Genomic DNA, 22620 nt, shown 5'->3' on the forward strand with positions numbered 1-22620 from the left:
TCCCTTCACAGACTCTGACTTAAGGCGGAAGAAGACCTCAGGCAAGAAAAAGGACATGAAGAAGGAGAAGAAGAGGTCCAGCAAGGCAGCAAACCAGCGATCTCCTCTGGAGGAGCAGCCCAGCAAGAGACACGTGAACCAGCGGCAAGACGGCAGCAATGAGGACCGCCGTGGGTCCGACAAACACCACAGAGATTCTCTCCGCCAGGGACACGAGGACGAGTCACCCCCTGCACGCCAATGAGGAGAACCAGAGCACAGGAGAGGACATAAGGAGCATCAGGACCACGAAGACCGACAGCCGGATTCACGCAGGCACAAGGACGAGGACAAAAATTCCAGAGAGGAAAAGGACAAAGATAGATGCAGAAGCAGAGAAAAGGAGCCTCTGTGGCAGACCGGGACAGGTCAAAGTCACGAGAGAGAAACCGCAAAGAGATCGACTCCAGGGACTCGTACAGGAACGGCTTAGAGAGGGCGGACAAAGAGAACCGGCATTCTGACCGATATAAAGAGTCCAGGAGGAAAGACGAGAGGAGCGGGGATAGCTCACCGAGGAGGCACAGATAGCCGTCTAAAGGAAGACGGAATAAAATTATGATATCGTACAAATTTTGAGCCATTTCTCATTCATGGTTGCTTTCACCCTTGTGCTTTTGCTTAGCCTCTGTGTTATTATACAGTAAATCATAATGATTGTTTTGAGCAGCCGTTGAAAGGACTCGTGGAAATGTACTGCACACACAGTGATGCTGTGTAATGTGTTCCTGAAGCAATTTTAGCGGTTAAATGAGACTGTGCTCACATTTTGTATCTTATTTATCCTTGCCCAGTAGTATTTTTGCAGATGTTTTGGAAGTAATTGGGAAATACCAGATTAAAGATGACATTTGCTATAAATTTAAAAGGTTCACTGTGCTTATTAAAGCCACATTTGATTCAAAACCAGTTAGGAAAAAAAAGATAAATTGTTTAATTTAAAATGATTTTGCTAGCAATATAAAATCTATCGTTCAAAAGTTTGGGGTCAGTAAGAACTTTTGTTTTTTTGTTTTTGAAAATAAAAGGCACCAAGGCTGAATATATTTAAAAAATACAGTAAAAACTGTAATTTTGTGAAATATAACCATTTTAAATAACAGTATTTAGTTTTAGTACAGTAGTAATGTTTAAAAATATAATTTATTCCTGTGTCATGTGATCCTTTAGAAGATCGTTCTAATATGCTGATTTGGTGCAATGTTGAAAACTGCTGCTATATATATTTTGGATATCAACATTTTTATATCAGTGCATGCAAGTTTTGTATGTGCAAATACAGTATTTCCAAGGCTGATTCTGTCAGTTTCAATTAATCGCTTCAAAATTATTTAATTTTGATCAAATAACATTTTGGTTTTGAATGGTAAATATTATATATTTCTAACTAATGGTTATCAAGAATATCAAATGTATATTTTTCAGTATTTCACACAACCCAAACTGCTCTGATTCTCATTTTAATTTGACTTATTACCTTTATTAGATATTCTCAGTTTGTAGCTCATGTCACTGTTGTAGCTTAATAAAGTAACATTTCTGTGGTGCACAATCTGTTGGGTGTTGCACATAGTGTAGTGCACTACATCTGATTTCTGTCACATCTCATTTCAGATGCACTGATTTCTTCAGTCTTTTACTTTTAAGCAACATTCTGGCATTGGAGATGAAGCTGCTTTGCATTCACTGATTTCTGCCGTGCTGCCCTTTAGGATTCACATCTGCCGTGACCTTCAGGGGTAACTGAGCCTAGACTGCATAAGCGAAGCCCGATATAGGAACAGTCCTTTTCTTTGTAGCCGATGTTAATGGTATGCAGGACAAGCCCACTGGGATTGTAAAGCAGCGAAACGCATATGAATTAAAAATCATCAATAGAGAGCTGCCAGTCAATTCAGAGAGGAAGGATCCCAGGTTTGCTTAATGATGTACAAAAACGTGCTCCGGTCACTTTTCCCAATGCAACATATATAATATAGTATACATGGTAATATATAATGAATTAATTATGCACTATACTTTGTGTGAGTGTGTATATATATGTTACAATCTAATGAATGAATAATCTATCATTTGTATATATTAAATATTTTTTTATTTATTGCATTTAAATGGCAAAAAAATCATACTCATTGCTCTAATGCAATTTTGTTGCATCAATATATAAAATATATTGACTGAAAAACATATGACCCAGATGTATTCATGACAGGTTTGTGAGATTTGTTAAGAGTCAGATCTTTTTTAATAGAATAATAATCAGCATCATACTCAAATGGTTCTAGGACATTAAAAACTAATCACTATCTTGTTTCTGTGCGTAAATATCTTGTTAATCATTGGTTTCTGTTCAAGAGGCTTTGACTACAAGCACTTGATTCTACAAGAGAAGCAGAAGAGCTGTCTGGAGGGAAAGCTTGCCTGTTTCATTATCAGTGGAGCAAGAGATAGACCTGTTATTTCCAACTCCTTCGACACCACACTGTCAGAGTCACTTCTGGAAAAGCTCCTTCTTCCTCACCAGCATCGCTGCAGGAATTTTGCACTTTGGTATCACAAGACGTTTTTGTAAGCAGACCCCTTCCATTCACAGATAACTGCCAATTTGTACGCCTGACTCAAGATTCACTTTGCTCCATGTGGTCATTTATTGCAGAACGTTTCAGTTTTTGTGCATATATGCATCTGATCTTCTTCTGTTGGTGTCAATTAGGTCAGCATTTATTCATAAATGCATTATTGTGGTTATTATAGGCTGTGAAATGAGTTGAGATAGCCGAGTACATTCAGAGATGCGGGAATAGCAGCTTTCATAAGACCTGACTTATTCGATAGACTTAATTATCAACATCTGATGCTCATAAGATTGTTGAATCCATGTCTATTATTAAAGGAATAGTTCACTTAAAACGTAAAATTAGCTGAAAATGTAGTCGCCCTCAGATCATCCAAGATGTACAGTAGATGGATTTGTGGCTTTAATAAAATTAAAAATAGAAATTTAGCATTAAATCAGTTTCTCAATGGATTCTCTGCAATGAGACCAAACACCTGATAAAATAAAAATCACTATAATCCACATTACTCATCATTATGATGCTTTTTTAACTTAAAACCATTCCTTCTGACTAATATGGGAGTCCCTTATCTATATTGAAAGCCATCTTGTCTGAATCAGGAGAGAAATGTGCACAGATCAAGCACTATTTACAAGTAAAAACAGTCCAAGACAGTTCTAAACAAATATGTTGGCTTAAAACGTCTTGATGGATTGTTTCTTAACTGATATACTGGAGTTGTATTGATTACTTTGGGATTATAGTGATGTTTTTAATCAACTTTTTGGGACTCTTATTCTGACGGCACTCATTAACTGCAGAGGATTCATTAATGAGTAACTGATGTAGTGTTGAATTTCTCCAAATATGAAGAAACTCATCTACACAGTCATCTACCTCCTATTGCTACAGATATCCCACCGGAAAAAATGGCAGTGTGTTTCATACTCATGCCACTGTCAGTGTGAAAATAAGCAAAACTGTGCCTGAAAAGAAAACATCTCTATGAATGGAAGCTTTGCCCAACGTCACCACAGGAAGTGAATGAACGGGTGGAGCTCAGTGTGGGTGCTTCTTCAAACCCTGTTTTTAAATTCTAAAATAGAATTTTTGTAGATTACTATTACTGTAGCGTGCAATTAGGGGTCTATATGTTCTGGCAGACTGTCTCACCACAGCAGACATCATAAACATTATTCAAACCTTGTTTACTGACTTCCAACTTGACTCAAGCTGTGCCTGCGGCGCTCAAAGAATGAGAGATTTTTCAAAAGAATGAGACTGATTCTCCATTCATTAAAATAGTGCACAATTTTGATAAACATTTTAATTTTATGTCTGAAACTTAATATATCCAGAACCATTGCTTAAATTTATGTAATCAGGACAAATGTTATGGATGGGCCCAGTGTAACATTCCTAGTTGTCCTTCCATGTTATAGCATACATTTTTCTAAACACATCTAGATTATAAATAAATTATAACTTTTATTTATTTATTATATATATATATATATATATATATATATATATATATATATATATATATATATATATATATATATATATATATATATATATATATATATATTTAAAGATTTTAGTTGTATATTTTATTTAATTTTATGCTAACAAGTCTTCAGCTATAAATTGATGCTTTGAACTCTTAAATAAGGAGGTTATATTATTTTATCACATTATCTTACATTTTGTTAAGATGGTATTAAACAGTAAAGCCATAGTAATATCCCTATATATAGGCTATATATATATATATATATATATATATATATATATATATATATATATATATATATATATATATATATATATATATATATATATATATATATATATATATATATATATATATATAGATAGCAGATTTTTTAAATATAAATTTTTATTATTTAAATTATTGGTCTGATAGTGTTTTTAAAATCTTATGGAAAGTACTTTAAATAGGAGCCCGTAAGGGTACACGTTTTTATTTATTTATTTTTAAATCTCCCTTGAGTAGCAAAATTATAAATCAACCATATTTGACCTCATTTACAAGAAGAGAAAACTTTCATTCCAGTGATATTTTCTTTGAATTTACTGGCGTATGATTGCTTCCCATAGGGAAGAATGAGAGAAGGCAGTGTACAGACAGTGAAAGTAGGGCATACAGTATGTGCTCTCAGGTAGCGCTGTCCCTGAGGTTTCGGGATGAGCATGCGTGATGATTTCTATCTCGAAATTACGAATTCTGTACAAATACTATGGCGAAGTTTCAGTTTATGAATATAATTCACGCCGTGCTGACGTCGCGTGGCTACTGTCCAATACCTAGACTCGCTTAGTGTATATTAATGACACCACGCTGACGTTGTAGTTATTTCTCCAATGAAGAAATGTCATTGGTGAATATTAATTGATGTAGGTTGACGTTGTTTAGTAACCTGCCAATGGCGAAGGTGTGCGTAATGAGTATTACTCCTGTCTCCGTCGCCGTAGTAGGATTGGTATCCTTCAGTGAGAACGCGGCGCATCGCTTCAGAGTCCGAGTGAGCGGTGCAACCTGCAACACAGAGTGACGCTAAGTCCGTTCAACTTTACCGGCAAACATCATCTGTTCAGGTGAGTGAACCTCAGGAGAATTCAAACGCAAACGCGTTTTTGACAGCGTTAATACTGACAACCGCTCAGTCAAAACTTCATTTTAGTGAGTGAAAGACAGCAACCTGAAGCACCAAGCCAGTATTTGATATTCCATCTCCTGACTCCTGTGTGTGATTTATGAATGATTTAGCTATAAGTCTTTAACGTTTTTGGAGAGTCTTTCCGTACCCAGAGAGCAACTTTGGCAAACACTTTTACCGTAGAATAAACGTTAACGTTACCTGTTCGCGTCGCTTTCTAATTCAGCGTCAAAGCAGTTGTCATCTCATCTGACGCGCTAGTGATGGCCAATAAATAAATAAATAATATACATGCTATATATAAATCGGCTGGTAGCGACTAGGATTTGAACCTTTCTACGTATAACAAATATATAATGTATATCATTACTCATCATACTGTTCAAAATTACTTAACTTTACTTTTGCTGAAGAGTAGGCTGTAGCTGATGTAATTCATTTGACAGTGGTCCATATTACAGCTTTTCATAAAACATGTGATAGTTTGCAGGACGAACAATACAGTTGTTATTCATTGATAATCTTGAATTGCGTCCTTGTCATTTGAGAAGTAGAATGTCCGTTTGATGAATTGACGATTCATTTGAATCGAATCTTCTCAGTGAATCGCTAATTGATAAAACCAATATGCTGTAGGATTCGCTAACGAATCAAACTGATCCGGTTTATGAGTTCAACTCGCTCACTCAATAAACTGGTTTCAACACACACACACACACACACACACACACGCACGCATGCACATAAGTTAAGAACACACAAATAATGATGGTGACAGTGAAATGGAAGTGCATTTACTCCAGTCATATGTGATTGTAGTGAGCCTCTTTCACAGTTTGCTGTCATGTTTTTGCATTCATCCTTGGATTAAAGGGGGGGGGGGTAATCTTGAGTACCTATAGAGTAGTACTGCATCCTTCATAACTACAAAAATCTTTAGTTTTATTATATTCATAAGAGAAAGATAGTCTGTACTGATTTTTCCGGAAAAACATGAGCGCATGGAGGCGTGACGTGTGGGCGGAGCTAAAGAATCACAAGCACCAGTAGGCTTTTGCGTTGAGAGCGTTTGGAAGCTGTGACATTATCGTGAGGACAAAACCAACCAAAACAAACCATGGCTAACAGTCAGATTCAGCATATATTTATAATCCAGAATCAGATCCAGAGGCTGAAATTTAACAAGAGCAGCATCAGCAACAACGTCTCTATGTGGTATGTACTGAAACTGTATATATTTGCTTAGCGGTTTTGGAAAATGACTAAGTTCCACTTTGTCGTCTTTTTTTTTTTTTTATGTGGGAAGTGCAGTTTGATGACAACATCGCATGTTGTTTACTTGATGTGCTTACGTGCCGATAGCTAAGTTAACAACACAAAGATATTTGAAGCAGTTTTACTCACCGCCTGCGGTTCCAACACACGATCGTGACCCTTTTTAGTTGGGACTGCATTATCCTTAAGAAATAAACGATGTGCAAATCCGGCGTCAAACTGGGCCTTGTTTGTAAAACAAGCATCTTCGAAATGCAGGGAACAAACAAAAACACTTGCACAACTCCGTTGATGCTCTGTAAAAATAAACTCCATCCACTGGTCCCTTAATGTTTTTTTTTTTTTTTGGGTAATCTGTGCAGGGTTGTCTTGCCCTGGCAACCAAAAACACACTCCTTTTGTGACATTTCGCAACGCTCTCGCTCTGATCAGTGAAGTCTGTTGTGCTCTCAGTGCTCTGCTATACGGGAGCGCGCACTCTTCCGGCAGAAGTGCCTCAGGACCCATATAAGGAAATTCCGCTCCATCTAACGTCACACAGAGACATACTCGAAAAAAACTTTCCGAAACTTGTGACAAACCGGAAGGAGTATTTTTGGAACAGAAATACTCCTTCAAATGTACAACTTAATTTTTTAAACTTTGTCCATGTTTAGCATGGGAATCCAACTCTTTAACAGTGTAAAAAACTCAGTATGCATGAAATAGCATTTCACCCCCCCCCACCCCTTTAAATGATCCTCTCATATTTGTAATTCTACAGTAAGCCTCATAATATATGCAATCTAAAGGGCATTATACTGACTTTAAACATCGTCTCTTTAAACAACCTTTGTTTATATATTAATTTGAATAATTGTAAAAAATATTAGAAATGCCATACATGGAAATAGAAAATGAACAACTGAAAATGATTGCATGCTGGTTAGAAAATGTTTAATTTATGCATTACTTCAACAAAAATTGCTTAGTTTAATGCAGCCAGAGGCTTTGAAAATGTGCCCTTTTATGTCAGATTCTAAGGTCCATGTGCTCTCATTGTCTTTCTCTTTCTCTCTGTGTAATGTGAACATAAGGCAGAAGGTGTGGCTTCTCACATATTCTCCCTGAAGTGTGGTCTACTTGTACTTTAATAGAGCACTTAAGTCCTTTCCTCATCAGGACTAATTTGTTCAGCAGTGTTGCGTCATGCCTTGTAAAGCAAAACACATTGTACTGTAGTCTTAAAGCACTTTGGGAAATGTTTTTTTTTAAAACCTCTTTTCATAAACCCATATTAGTCCACCTTTGTTCTAGGCGTCCCGTAGATAAATGTACCCGCAGTGACAATAAGTAAGTGTTTGCAGGTATAGAATAGTATAGCTCAAATGCTTATTTTCTCCCTTCCCTTTTTTACTGCCTCCTTCCTTCTGCATTTCATTATTCCCTCACATCCTTTCTTCTTGGATGAGTTTCTAGAACATTTAATAAGCCTGAAATATTGTATTAGGGAACTCTAATCTATGCATTTTTTTAAGTAAAGAGCCGTCTAATTCGACTTTGAGATTGAACTTCAGAGCTCTCAGATGTTCAAAAGGCTGTTATTATACCCGCCGTCTCCGTCAGAAATATAGGAGCTGGCGATGTGCACTTGAGGAGAGACAATCAAAGAGCTCGGCAGTGTTACAGCGTCTCTTTACTGCTATATATTATCTATGTTAATCACACTCATACATCATGCTGCTTCTCATTATACAGAAGACCTGCTGTAAGATCCAGAGAGAAAATGCTTCTATGTACAGTATTTAACTTCCTCACCTCTACTAATGGTTATACAAGGTTAACAAGAACATCTTGGCAATTTGATTGATATCTTTAAAGGAAAGACTGGAGTGCTCTAGGGTTAATCAAGGTCAAGAAGAATATCTTGGCAATGTCATAGATTTCCTTAAAGGTGAAGTGTGTCATTTCTGCACCGCTAGCAACACTATGGAGCTGCAAAAATAAGGTTTGTTTTCAAGCAGTTTTCCAGAATGCTCCCCTTGATGTCATTGGTTGGTTTAATAAATATGATATGACATCACACACGGTCACCCATCTGAAAGAAAGGTTACTACCCTGGAGATTTGGTGATGGCATGAGATTTTTAATGGTGTAACTCGCAGCTTTACAGCAGGAGTCAAGCATCTTGGTGAGAACTGAACAGCGTGTGTCATCTTGTAGTATGATATCTGTCTGCAGCAGCAAACTTGTCACCTTTTGGTGAAGTTTGTTGTTTTGAATTGAGGTTAGTGTGAATTGTTTAAATCTGATGGATTTTCAGTAGTGGGGGAGGGGTGTCAAACTGAAGCCAAACTTGGTTCTATCCATTTTTTTTCTCTCCATGTTCCATGTTTTATTGTGCATGATTCACGTTACTAAAATAAAAAAAGGATTTGTTTTTGTCCTATTTTATCATGTGTAATGCATTACTCTGCAGGTGAAAAATCTGGAAGTCTTCACCTGACATCATAAATTCCTTGTACTTTTTTTTTTTAACCGCACTCCAATTCTAGCATACTCCACCGATCATAAGGATGTTGTCAGTTAGATTATTATTTCTCGTGGCCTAATGGTTAGAGGGTTGGACTCCCAATCGAAGGGTTGTGGGTTCTAGTCTCGGGCCGGCAGGAATTGTGGGTGGGGGGAGTGCATGTACAGTTCTCTCTCCACCTTCAATACCACGACTTAGGTGTCCTTGAGCAAGGCATCGAACCCCCAACTGCTCCCCGGGTGCCGCAGCATAAATGGCTGCCCACTGCTCCGTGTGTATGCTCACAGTGTGTGTGTGTGTTCACTGCTCTGTGTGTGTGCATTTTGGATGGGTTAAATGCAGAGCAAAAATTCTGAGTATGGGTCACCATACTTGGCTGAATGTCACTTTAACTTCACTTCACTAAATAATGTTGCAAATGATTTATTCATCAAAAAAAAAAAAAAAGATCTTAAAAGTTTCACAGTTTTCACAAAAATATTAAGCAGCACAACTGCAAATCAGCATATTAGTGACACTGAAAACTGGAGTAATGGCTGCTGAAAATTCAGCTTTGCATTACAGGAATAAATTACATTTTAAAATGTTTTTTAAATAGAAATGAGTTAAAATGCAATAATGTTTGACAGTATTACTGTTTTTACTGTGTTTTAAATGAAATAAATGCAGCTTTGGTGAGGATTAGAGACTTCTTTCAAAAACATAAACCAATCTTACCCACTTTTTACGATCAAGTCCAGTTCTGCATTTATTTATTATTATTATTATTTTTATATTCTGTTTTGTTTTGTTTTTACTCTGAAATACATCATGTTATCTCATGACAGAACAGGTTGCAAATATAAACATGTTCTCATAAAATGAAGAACGTATGTTGTCATGATCACTGGAAACTGAGTTGCCGAGTTCACCCACGTACAATTCCAGACAAATGTTTTGTTTCCTCATATCTACCCAGTATTGGTGTCAGACCATTCATTGTGCATTACTTACAGTAAACAAATGACATGAGCCGTTCTCAGTAATTTGTTTTATACTCCACATAAATGTTATTGTTTGCCTCAAGTTTTTATTATTAATATTATTTTTATTTTTCTAGACACTAACTCTATTGTAGTTCGATATCTTTTCCGTGTGTTGCACAAAAGCCTTGCTGCCATGCCACAATAAAGGCTGCTTTTGTGGTATAGCTTGTCCCCCTGCAGCTGTGAGATGCCTGTATAGGTGACTGGTAATTAGTCCCATTCTGTCTGCTGTGATTTATAGAGCTCACCATCATGCGTGAATGTGATCCATGAGCCAAAAAGACAGACGTTCTGCATAAGCGAACCAGTTACGATTTCATATTTTAGTAAAATTATTTAGGTTAACCTATTACAAATTCGAACCATTAATCGGCCCTTTACATTTTAATGTATTTTTAGTGTATTTTTGTGGCCTTTTTGGCTCTACATTGTTGCTGTTATAATAAATGTCTGTAAGCAATCTTTATAATGACTAAGGATGACCCAATGCTCTTTCTCAATTTTTGTTCTCCCTCTAATTGTTTGACGTTATACCATGTTTTTATGCAAATATTTCTACCATTTCTGTTGTCACACAGTGTAAAGACCATCATTCCACCGCACCCCAGAAAAGTCTGCTAACATATGTCTCAGTTAGTCTAATAGTCATTTGTCACTGTAGTGCAATACTACTGAGAGTCTTTTACCAGCTAAATTATATAAAAACTAATTTGCTGTTAAAGGTCACCACTGCTGCGGAGTGACATGAAGTTGTGACATGATGTGTGACGTGACCTAAATTATTATGTATATTACTGTCAATGTAGACCCACGCATGTACGTATACCTTCGTCATTGTGTGCGTAGCTCCTTTGACCTTACATTTATTTTTACTGACGGAAAAGCCCGGGAGGGGGCTGCTGCTCCTGGCTGGGTATGGAATGGGGCAGAAATAAATTGCCTCCACATCTCCTGCGTCTCTGCGGAGTACAGCGAATGATAATGTAACTGGGAAACTAGGATATTGGGAAGGTTGGCTAGTTCTAGTAATTAGCAGGAGGGATGGAAATGGAAGGTGAAAGAGGGAGAGGGGAATGATTCTTCTGTAAGGGGGTAATGAATCACTCTTACTGTATTTTTACTGACAGGACTGGGGATATTTTGAGAGACTTAAAAAATCTAATAATTGGGAAACCTCTCAAAATCTGTCAGAATAGACCGCAACAACATGGTTCTGGATGCAAATGTCTTGTTTATTAAGATAAATTCTAAACCTTTCGAGACCATCTTGAAAGTTATACCATAAACTTTGAGATAGTGAAGCAAAAGACCTCAGCAACTGCTCCCTTTCAAAACACCCTGAAACAGCTTTTTTGTATATGAATGACTGATGTGTTGGCCAGTGATCTGTATTGGCCATTGGGTGATTGCTTAAAAACTGCCGATGATCAAAACTCTGACACCTTTTATTCCTTTTCAAACAATGTTATTATGCTGGGAGATTAGGAAAACTGATGCTTTTGAACTTTCGCAATGCACGTATTGAGCTTCATATCTATAGGTTTTCATAGATTGTAGGTTTGTTCGGTAGCTCATGGAGTACGGAATCGTACTTGAGAGTCAAGGAGCTCTGTGGTTCGAATTCCGTGTAACCATGGTTCGACAAAGCAGGTCAAATCTGCACATAAGGAAGTTCAAATGGCATGGCATCAACAAATGCATTTTTGTATCAGTTTTGCATTTTTAACACTATCGGATAGGTTTAGGTTTGGGTTCGGTATAGGGCATATTTCCAACACGATAGAGCATTAACTTTTAGAGACAGTCAGCGGATATTTGAATTCTGAACCGTGGCAATACATACCAGAAACAACACAATGATAACACAGCAATTTGTACATATTTCAGCATAATGAAAACTTGTCTTCGGTTCTGCTGCTTAGCTCCTCTGTGGATGTTCCTGTGTGCATCTTTCTTTTAACATCCATTAAGATTCATTAGACATTTGCATTCCTAGTCCACTGATAAGCTACTGGGGTCCCGTTGAGCTGATGCTAAGTTAGCAAGTTCCTGCTTGTTAAAGCCCCATTTTGTCATGTGCATTTATATTTTTAATGTAGCTGTGAGAAATCACACTGCATGCCGATGACAGGAGATGGATGCGATGGGTGTTGTGAGAGAGAGCAACACAGGGACTGAGACGACATTACGTTTCCCAAAGAGAGACAAACAGTTGAAGCAACTTTTGCATTATGAATTACTACACATCTACTACACATACAAGCTCACTGGCAGATTTTACATGGCAGATCCATAATAGATCATTTCTATCATGTCTTCACTGCAAAAGTCCTATGGATGTTGCAAAACATTTGTATCTGACAGAGAAACAGGATACTCACCGATAATTTTATGACTTTTTTTTCCTCATTTTGTCCCCTAATGCTGTTACTCTGCATCAGCTAAATGAGGTGCAGTTATCTTACTGTGTTGCACACAAATCAATTAACCTAGTCGTACCTTTTTGACTGACAGTAACTGAATTCATTCAAACAGTTTATACTGCACTAAAACTGTTACAGTTTTAATGATGTCCGTGCTGAAATCGTCATCTTTTTATATGTTCCCGTCATCTAGAATATGACTCTTGTAACTTTGATGTCAAAATAGCTTACATCAGTAGCTCCTACAGGCCGTGCGATTGATCCTTGTCTGGAAGCAAGGAAAGAGTGGCCAGAAACCGCTTTGAGCTTCACAACGGTGACAAATGCTGAGTCCTACTGTTTATTTGTGTTCTGATTCACAGGGTCCCTACACAGCATTCACTACTCCTTATATACTGAGCAGAGGATATCTGTGCAAGTTTACTTCAGCTGACAAACATATTTGTACAATGTGAAGTCAAAATTATATTCTTTCTTTTCTAAAGTTAAAGAAAGTAGTTCAGTTAAGTGCTGAGTCTGCATCCACTAATTCAGTTTGGCTCTAATCAGGTTGCACACAGCCACTGCCTCTTAAAACTCTTGGCTCAACTGGGCTTTCGCTGATCTCCTTTTGATTGGCTGCTTGCACGAGGTGTCTGTCCGCACTTAGACTTCTAGGTTCTTTAGATTTCCCATCAATCAGCTGTAGTAAGTGGGATAGAACCTTCCTCCCACTGCTAAAATCCAGATCTGAGTAATGGACCTAATAGAGGAACTGAACTACAAGTGCTTCCCCGGCTGTAGTGGTTTATTTAGCATCGCCTCAGGTTACTTGTAACCCTGCAAAAATCTGATAAAAGCCCCTCTTCTCTATTTATATTTCAACATGTGAAATGTTTAATGATTTAATTCATGAGTACAGCTCCTGTTGGAATTTCACCAGGTACCTAATCCCAGATAATGGCATCCATGTAACTCAATCAGAGGATCCAGCACCAGACAGATTAGCTGCCCTACACTCTTAAAGATAAAGGCTCTTTAAAGGGATAGTTCACCCAAGAATTAACATTTAATGTTAACCCCACCCCACCCCCACCCCACCCCAGGGCATTCAAGATTGTCATAGAACACAAATGAAGATTTTAACACAAGTCGTTGCAGTCTGTCAAATCATATAATGGAATTGGATGGGAATCACAGCTTTGAGAGTAAAAAACAAAACATACACAAAACCAAATTAAACCCTGCAGCCCTACCCATGATGATACATTGATGTGTAAAGACAAAAAAAAAAACACACAAAAAAAATCGGTCTGTGCAAGAAACTGAACAGTATTTAAATAATTAATAATAAATAATTATACTTCTGATTCATGCATTGCCCGAACTGTTTGAACAGTCCTGAGCACGTTCTCAACAGTAGGTGCAGATTGTAGACTTATAAGTGCATTACCACCACAAAATGGACCATTGACACTCTATCTACAAGCTCAATTAGGAGTGTCAATGGTTCACTTGAGAGATAGATGGCGGTAATGCACTTATAAGACTGCAAATGGCTGTAAAGCAAGAAGAAGAAGATGCGTCACCAACCTGCTGTTAAATTAAACATGTAAGAGTTATTTAAATTATTTTAGCAAACAAGCTGTATTACAGAGATTTGTTAAAATTAAAACAGAAGAAAAATTTTGTAATATTCCTTAATTTTGTTTTATTGGGTGAAGACCATTGAGTTGTGTATATGATTGAGTGTGTATATGATATGACAATAGTTATTTAAATGCTAAATTAATAAATTAAATTATAATTCAATTATTAAATGCTCTTTCACATAGAGACATGCAGAACATGCAGTCTTCACATTCAATGGCAGTCTTTTTGTGCTTTAATATTAACAGTCCATATAACAGTTTGGTTTGTTGTACAATCTTGCTTTTGATTTATTAGTCCAAATTCCATGACATTCCTGGGTATAGTTCAAATGTTATTTTTATACCTGGATTCTGAGATTCTGTTCATACTTTCCACATTGCGGAAATCATAGGACCCTTGACACATGCTGCATTCGAATGTATCCAAATGATCTTATAAAGCAGAAAAATCATGTTATGTGCATGCCCATGATGCCTTAAAATGCTGCCTACGTGGTTTTGGAGAAAAGCTGTTGTGTCTTTTTCTAGGCCTGCACAGGTGGTATTTGCGTATGTGGCCCAGAAAGTGTTAAAAAAAACTGAGAGTTAGGTAAATATTGATGTAGAATGTAAGCGATTTATAATATACGGACAGCGGATTAAAACAGGATCTAGACTTTAATCAGAAAGCGAGGAGTCATTTGTTAAATGTGATTTTGAGGAAGGAAGCAGCTTGCGGATCAGATGAGCCGAGGGACGGTTTGGCTCAGTGACAGATGGGAAACATTAGGGCTCCTCTAATCCTTTCAACATTGACACCAGAGTGTGAGAGAGGTAACTCACACCCACAGCGCCTGAAACCAACGCACAGGGTTGAAGACCTTACGCAGAATATCTCTTAAAGCTACTGAAGGAGAAGAACTGATGCATGGGTCAATGACCTGCTCTGTTTGAATAGAGAGCATTCAGTGCAGCTAAATACACACTCTGTAGGAAGAGCTAATGCAATTCCATCAAAGGGTCGAAGTTTGGTGGTTAGCATGACCCAGTTAGCACCTTCTGGTAGATGTTGTAGCTGCACCATAAGGTGGGCCAAAAGCAATTTCTTCATTATTCAAAAGTTATTTAATGTTGTTGTTTATTATTTATTATTTATTATTATTATTATTATTTTGCAAGCAGCTAATAATTTGTCACTAAATCTTATTATAGCAGATCACATACCAGTGCCTGACCCTTTATGGGGGTCTGTTGATTGCATGAGATTTTTTTTTTTTTGGCCATATTTTTCCTTGTTTGCTGCCTATAATGTTGCAGAACAAAAGTGACCTATCGGTAAGCCCCTCCCCTCGGATGCAGATGAGCCAATGGCAGTTGAGTATCAGTTGCACAGGGAATGGGACTCGAACAACTGTAGGTTTCAGCGCCAAAGAGAAACATTGGAAGATCTGAAGCTGGCATCGTTTCTTTGTGGGGTTTATGCTTCAAAAATGGATAAACAATGTGCCTTTGGTACTTGTAACAGTGATTCCAGGTATCATGAGAACATGTGCAATATATTTTATTTTATTTTATTTCCTAAACCCAATCAAAACGGAGCAAAATGTCCCAAAGCATTCACCCCAATCCCAATGAAGACAAAAATGTTTGTTTTCTGGTTGTCATGCTCCCATTAAATTAAAATTTTCATCTGCTCAAGCAGAAATGATAATGTCATCTTGTGCTTTAGCAAGGTATCTCTAACTAGCTAACATTAAAGTCCATACAAACCTAAATAGCCGACTGTTCTCACGTCTTGTACAGTATAGGGCAAAAACACATAAACAAAGGTCTAAATTTCAATGTCTCTTCATACTAAACTGGTTAAATGAATGTTAAGAGTGTTACAATAGATTGTACCCTGCGATACATGAACAGTGTTGATCCGGCATGTTGTTATCTACGATCGTGACAACTGTAACATGAGGCTTCTTCTGCTTGCATTGTGATGCGAAAATCCTCCCTTCCAAATTAATACCCACAATATTTATTTCAAAATGTTTTTGATATCCCTTCATGGCATATTTAAAGTCGCACTTGAATGGTGGTCCTTCTGTGTCCAAAATGTATCAAAAAGATAGGAACAAGGTTTTCGAACTGACAGCTGTCATTGTAAGACAGTTAGCAACAGTAACTAAGAAGGGCGGGGCTTACTGATAGGTCAATTGTCACTAATAAAGGGTTTGTGACACTGCACGTTTAATATTTGCTAACGTCATATCATTTCAGACTGCATGATAGTGCCACAGCATATGTCTGATCAGGGCGAAAACTGCCATAGACTAATCCCCCCAGTAATTAGAAATCGCTAAATTTTATCTAATATTGCCTAATCGAGAGACAGAGAGAGAGAGAGAGAGAGAGAGAGAAATGAAAGTTGCGTTTAATCGCGTCTGTGTGTTTATCTTTTTAGAGTGAGTTTACTTAAAAACAGCAATTGTATCCTCTTTTCACTGGAAAATATAATGTAGCGATTCAGTATTTAAACTGTATTTAATAAAAGTCATGGGGCAGCATTGACAAGTTTATTTTCTCCTGGATGTGTGAGCTGCGCGATTTCCGGTGTGTTTGTCAGTAAGCAGCTCATTAATACAGAACGATAATTAAAGGCTCTAATGGCCACCAGTATTTGTGTGTATTGAAAGAGCTAGATGACCAATGATGGCGTGAGACGTCATGGTAGTGGTGTGTCCCATACCTTAGGGGAACATTTTCTCCACTACCCCTGACACTCTGTTTCAAGGAACAAAGGGGAAGGGGAAGGGGTGTAAAATAGAATTGGGATTGGGCCAAAGAATCATTTCCCCCCTCCTTGGATTCGTGCTGGTATAGGATGCTATTCACATGAATACAATTTTTCATGAGGCATTATCATTCTACCTAGAGGGATTTTACTACTTTAAGATATTTTATGAATGCAGGTAAAGCATGAAATGCATTTGAGTTCTGTCATTTATCATCTGCCATGCTTATTTTTTTACAGTCCCATGTTCATTCATTCTTGGAACATGAAGTTTAAAGATTATCTGTCCGGTGAGGATGCAAGTAATTTAGATTAGGAGTAATCTGATTGCATAGTAGGTACAAATTATAGCATAAAGGGCCACACAAGTAGGGTAACAGCCGGGCTTTGTAAGCCCCATCTCTTAGATGATTGGTCAGCGATGGATTACTAACTCGGAGATAATTATGCGGGTAAATCCCAAATCCTGAATACACAGCAGCAGTATGGACAAACATGGCCTTTTTTGTGTGCTGTTATGAAATTGACAATACTCCCAGGTTTTTTCTTCCTCTCCCTTTGTGTGGATTGTAAATTTGTTATGACTGCTAATCCGGTTGCTAGTTCACCCTATGATTAAATGCCTTATGACCCCCTGGTAAAATACCATGAAAACCAAATTGAGGGGATTTTGCCTTGTTATCTGTTAACCGAGATGGATCTACTTGCCTACCTACCTAATAAAGATATCTGCAATGTTAGTAATTGTGTAACCAAATTAAGGTTCAAATTTGGTCCCTTTTTTCCCATTTTGTCCCCTTCAGATTTCTCTTTTCTTTGATTTGTCCAATATAGTTTGATCGAGTCATTGTTCTTTTCTAGACAAACTTTAAATAATATTTTTTGGTTAATTATTGTCCACGTACCTCTGGGCTCTTTACATTGCAGCAATTTAAGTCCACCTTGTCCTGTCTTTGGACCCTTTTTAATAATTCATCTGTCGTCTTGGTTTACGGCATGTATAGTCAGGCCAGGTTCATTAAGATGTACCAAAGCAAGGTGAATCGAACCTGAAAACCTTCTCTCCTTCAGAAAAAAATGCCTGCTTTAAAGGTCAGCCAAAGTATCTGTCAGGCATGGTGTCTTAGAACACTGTGTTATCTGTGTGTGTCAGGGTTCAAACACTTTTCTGTGACCATTCTATTTGTTAATGTTATTATACAATACATTTAAAATGTTCAAAATCTGACTGATTTCACATGCTATTGTCCATTTTTGCTTTTTTTCCCCTTCTCTGTCATAGCAAAAAATAATTGTTTTTGAAGCAGAACACGAAAGCACAATTTTTTTTATTATGTAAGAATATATAATAATAACATATTTGATAATCTGTGTTGATGCATGCGTGTGCTTGTGCATCTTTCCTCCTTGCTTTACCCCCCAGCTCTGCAAACGCAGTGACAGGAAGTGTCACCGCTGTGAGGAACCCTCTCCTTAGGTGCTTTCAAATAGAGGGGGTTTTCTTCACGCTGAAGGGCAAAAGGAGATGTTTTCAACTCCTTTTGGCTCAGTGAGAGAGCTGACAGCCTGGTTCTGTCAGGCAATGAACTGTCAGGTAGAGTCTTTTCTCGGTTTTCTTGCTTATAGAGTGTATTTTGCTCTCATTCATCAGTAATGGCATCACATTGTTCTCCTGTCTAAGCAGCCTGTGAGTTTCTGGGCTAAATACAATGACTTTGACCTGTGTCAGGCTCTTTGGCAGAGCAGTGACACTACTATACTCTAATGTGTGACCAAATAAACATGTGTAAACTATTAGCATATGTTATTTTCTTTTTCAAGTGCTTGCAAGGCCTTTAATGAGCGTTCACACTTACTGAGAGCAAAGCAACTTGGAATCATTGATTTTCAATGAGAATTGGACAGGGGTGCAAAGAGTAACCATAAACGAGTAAAAGTACAGATACATTACAGTGAAAATTATTCCATTACAAGTTACAAGTCACCAATTCCAAAACAACTAGTAAAAGCCTTCGAGTATCTGAGTTTAACAGTATTTAAGTATTTTACTAAATATAGGCTCAAAGTTGCACTAGTCAAAGAGACAAGAGAGTTGATTTGTGCATGAGGAGAACAATCACTTTTTTTTTCTACAACCAAAATAAAACAGAACAGCTCAAAATTGCAAAAATAAATAATAAAAATAATAATTCCTTTTAAAAAAGTATCTTCAGTATAATGGATAAATAAAATAATGTTAAGTAAAATAAGAAAGTAAAAGCCTTCTTGCACTGGATGTGCTGGTTTCAGCCTCATAAGCCCCTTTCACACTGCACGACAGACCCAGCAAATTGCCGGAACATTGCCGGGTCACCTTCGGTGTGAAAGCAAACAGGTCCCGGGATTGATTCTGGGACTGATCCCGGGTCGGGGACCTAGTAACACTGCCAGGTTCAGTCCTGGAAAGAGCGCTGTGTGAACAAAAGCCAGATCTAATGCCATGTTGTAGTGATGATGCACGTCACTGCGCGACTCTTTTACCAGGTGTTTTGAAGGAAGATCAACGTTTGCAATGAAAAAATGTGCAAACTGTAAAGAAGTAGAGATCAGTTAGTTCCTCACTTTCCGCGCTGAAGCTGAGATTGTTCGCTAGCTTCAGTGAAAGTATAACGTGCCTAGTGAAGTGTCGTTCGTGAATGAATCGTTCTTTTTGAATGAATCTTTTAGGTGAACAAATCATTCTCGTTCACGTAAGCCACTGACTCATTTTTCTCGTTCACTGAAGTTCCTCCCTCCACAGCAGCGCAGCGCAATTATCAGCGCATGCGCAGCTCAATGCTCTGTGTAGCTTTGTGATCCGTTTCATTCAGTCAAAGAGTTACTCAACCTCGAGCAAATAGCCTTCGAGTATGACATGTGACAGAGCATGTGATTTGTTGAATGAAGTGAATGAATACGCCCTTCACTGAAGTTTCATATGAGTCTGAACAAGATCTACAGAGATCGTTCGTGAACGAAATGACTGAACTGGTACCCATGTCATTCGTGAATGAGTTGAATGTTTTAGTACATCTTATTCATGAATGAAATGACTGAACTGGTACACATGTCGTTTGCGAACGAGTCGATTGAACTGACACGTGTCGTTCTTGAATGAAATGACCGAACTGGTACCCTTGTCTTTCGTGAACGTAATGACTGAACTGGTACCCATGTCGTTCGTGAACGAGTTGAATGAACGGATACATGTCATTCGTGAATGAAATGAACTGGTACATAGCTTATCTCGTTCGTTAGCTAAATGAATGAAGGTAAACTCAAACTAGTCAGTCGGCCATTCAGCATGACAGTCTCGCAAAATGCAAATCGCAGTTATAGGTACTATGCACATATGCTTGTTTTCGTATTTAGCATACAGAACATTACTCCACCTTTAATCCCTGGTTTATGAATGTTAATATATAATATATAAACTGTCTGACTAAACAATTAAAATGCTAATTATTGTATAAAACATTGTGCTTTGTTCATCTGAACAACTTAATTAGACTTTAGATTAGGGCTGCAACTAACGATTATTTTGATAATCGATTAATCTGTCGATTATTTTTACGATTAATCGATTAATCGGTTTATGTTCTTATATTTTAGTTTTTTCCATTTTTTCCCCAAGTAAATTATTAATAAAGGGTCTTTATCATTCAGCATAGATTTTTAAGAGATTTTAACCATTTTGCATTGTCATATCCTCATCAAAAATATACCTGGAGTTGTTTTATTATGTTAGTAATCCTTTGTCGAACTCTTCTGCAATCAAAACACTGACCCATACTCTAGCAAAATTCACAAGGAGATTTCAAATATTGTTTTCACCATGGCAGTCCTTAGAGCTCCTAAAGTAGTTTAACATCCCAAACAAAGCTTAAGGAATCTTTGAGAACATATTTTCACGAAGTATAAGGATAAAACAGAATAAAATTGCAGTGCATTGTATTTTATTATTTACTGGGAAAAAGCTTTATAGCTTATGCTGTGAAATTGTAAACAATCCTTCGAAAAAAAGTGCCAATGGCATGAAACCTGAATGGAACTCACAATTTAAAGTAAAATCCATCAGAAGGTTGTCCAGAAAAAAAAAATTGGGACACACACAAAAAACCTGCTGTGTGAAAAAGAGCAGTGAATACTTAGAAAAGAAGTGCATTTTAAATATACTCAAACATTTACCTCTCTCATTCAGTCATAATTAGGCTGCAAGTCTGAATTATGAACTGGTAAACGACAAACTGATCACATAACATGTTTGTAAAGCTTTAAATGTTAACTGTTAAAAAGCAATGTTATCAGCTTTTACGACTAAACATTTGCAAACAACCTTGTACTGGAGAATCTGCACAAATAAAATTCTTAGGGGCCGTTCACATATCGCACCTAAAAACGCGTGGAAAACGCTAGTCGCGCCGCTTTCTCCTCCTTTCCAAAGCGCTCGGGCAGAAGCGCCCCTGCCTTTGCTAAGCAACCAGGCGTCTGCCTTTGCTAAGCAACTATGACGTGCTCTCTCCATGACGTGCCCTCTCCATGAAGACCCGGAAATTTCAGCAAAGGATAAATGGATGCGGTGTGGACATGCCTGGAAAAACGGGCGCATCGCACCGCGTGCGTGTCGCGACCGCGTCGCTTTCATTAAGAGAGTGCATACTGCGCGCCTAAATAGGAAATAACGAACTTGAGCACGCAAAAGATACGGTATGTGAACGGCCCCTTAAACAGTTCAGTAGTGCAGAGTTTACAGGTTACTCTTCATTTTGAAGGCTCAAAGTAAAGTACTCCCACTTCCCGCTGAATGCTGCAGAGACGCTGTTCGGGAAGCACGTGACATAAAACGAGGCCAGCTATTGGCTATTCGCTACTTCACCTGCTGTACTGGCTGAGTAAAACCTCCGGTGGCTCATTACTGCCACACTTTGGTCACCGCAGATTTGAAATATGCACGAAATGAGCCGCTTATGGCAAATAAAATTTATTTAGCGACGAATCGATTACTAAATTAGTTGACAACTATTTTAATAATCGATTTTAATCGATTAAATCGATTCGTTGTTTCAGCTCTACTTTAGATATTGAATGTGATTGTGCACACATAGTTCGTTGACTTAAGACTTAACACACAAGACACTCTTTTTGGCCACCTGCTGGCATATTTTGTGTAATACGAAGAAATGATCACTGAACGAATCAGTGAACGATTCTGAACGAATCATTTTGGTGAATGAACAAATCTCTTGAAAGAATCATAATTTCCACCACTAAACGTGCCTAATGTTTTCGACTCGTACATCACACGTCACACCCTGATATCACGTGTCTTTACGGGACCTTTACGGGTTGTGTGTGAAAGCATGCACATATACCTGGTAATCACTGGCATTGTGAAAGTGCAAAATCTAGCGACCCGGGAACACATTACCCGTGTATTTGCTGGAATCGCAATGTGAAAGGGGCTATAGCAACTAGGAGCTCGCATTTTCTTAAAGAAGACTTGTTGACAAGTTTGGATAAGTAAGAGCAAAATGCTCAAGATAAAGTACTTTCAGTGACCTGTAGTTCTGGGTGAAAGTCTGATGCATATGGCACACAAAATTGTAAACACTTCAGGAGTCATCGGATTCATTGAATTTTGCAGGATTTTAGGGAGGCATGCATCTTGCGTTCTTTAACGTTCCACCTGGAAAC

The 22620-nt window shown here is 37.8% G+C and overlaps 1 protein-coding gene and 1 pseudogene across 1 annotated transcript in view; both read left to right on the forward strand.

The window, feature by feature from the left end:
- LOC128020189 (pre-mRNA-splicing factor CWC22 homolog) overlaps positions 1 to 1353 on the forward strand; it is a 38218-nt pseudogene extending 36865 nt beyond the window's left edge.
- Positions 1354 to 5073: 3720 nt separating this feature from the next.
- The window catches only part of znf385b (zinc finger protein 385B), a 116118-nt gene continuing 98571 nt past the window's right edge, over positions 5074 to 22620 (forward strand). Inside the window, exon 1 of the mRNA XM_052606763.1 lies at positions 5074 to 5219. The gene's annotated coding sequence lies outside the window, so the exon portion shown is untranslated. The remainder of the gene's footprint in view (positions 5220 to 22620) is intronic.

Source organism: Carassius gibelio, chromosome A9 (assembly GCF_023724105.1).
Source record: "Carassius gibelio isolate Cgi1373 ecotype wild population from Czech Republic chromosome A9, carGib1.2-hapl.c, whole genome shotgun sequence".
In the NCBI taxonomy this organism is placed as follows: domain Eukaryota; kingdom Metazoa; phylum Chordata; class Actinopteri; order Cypriniformes; family Cyprinidae; genus Carassius; species Carassius gibelio.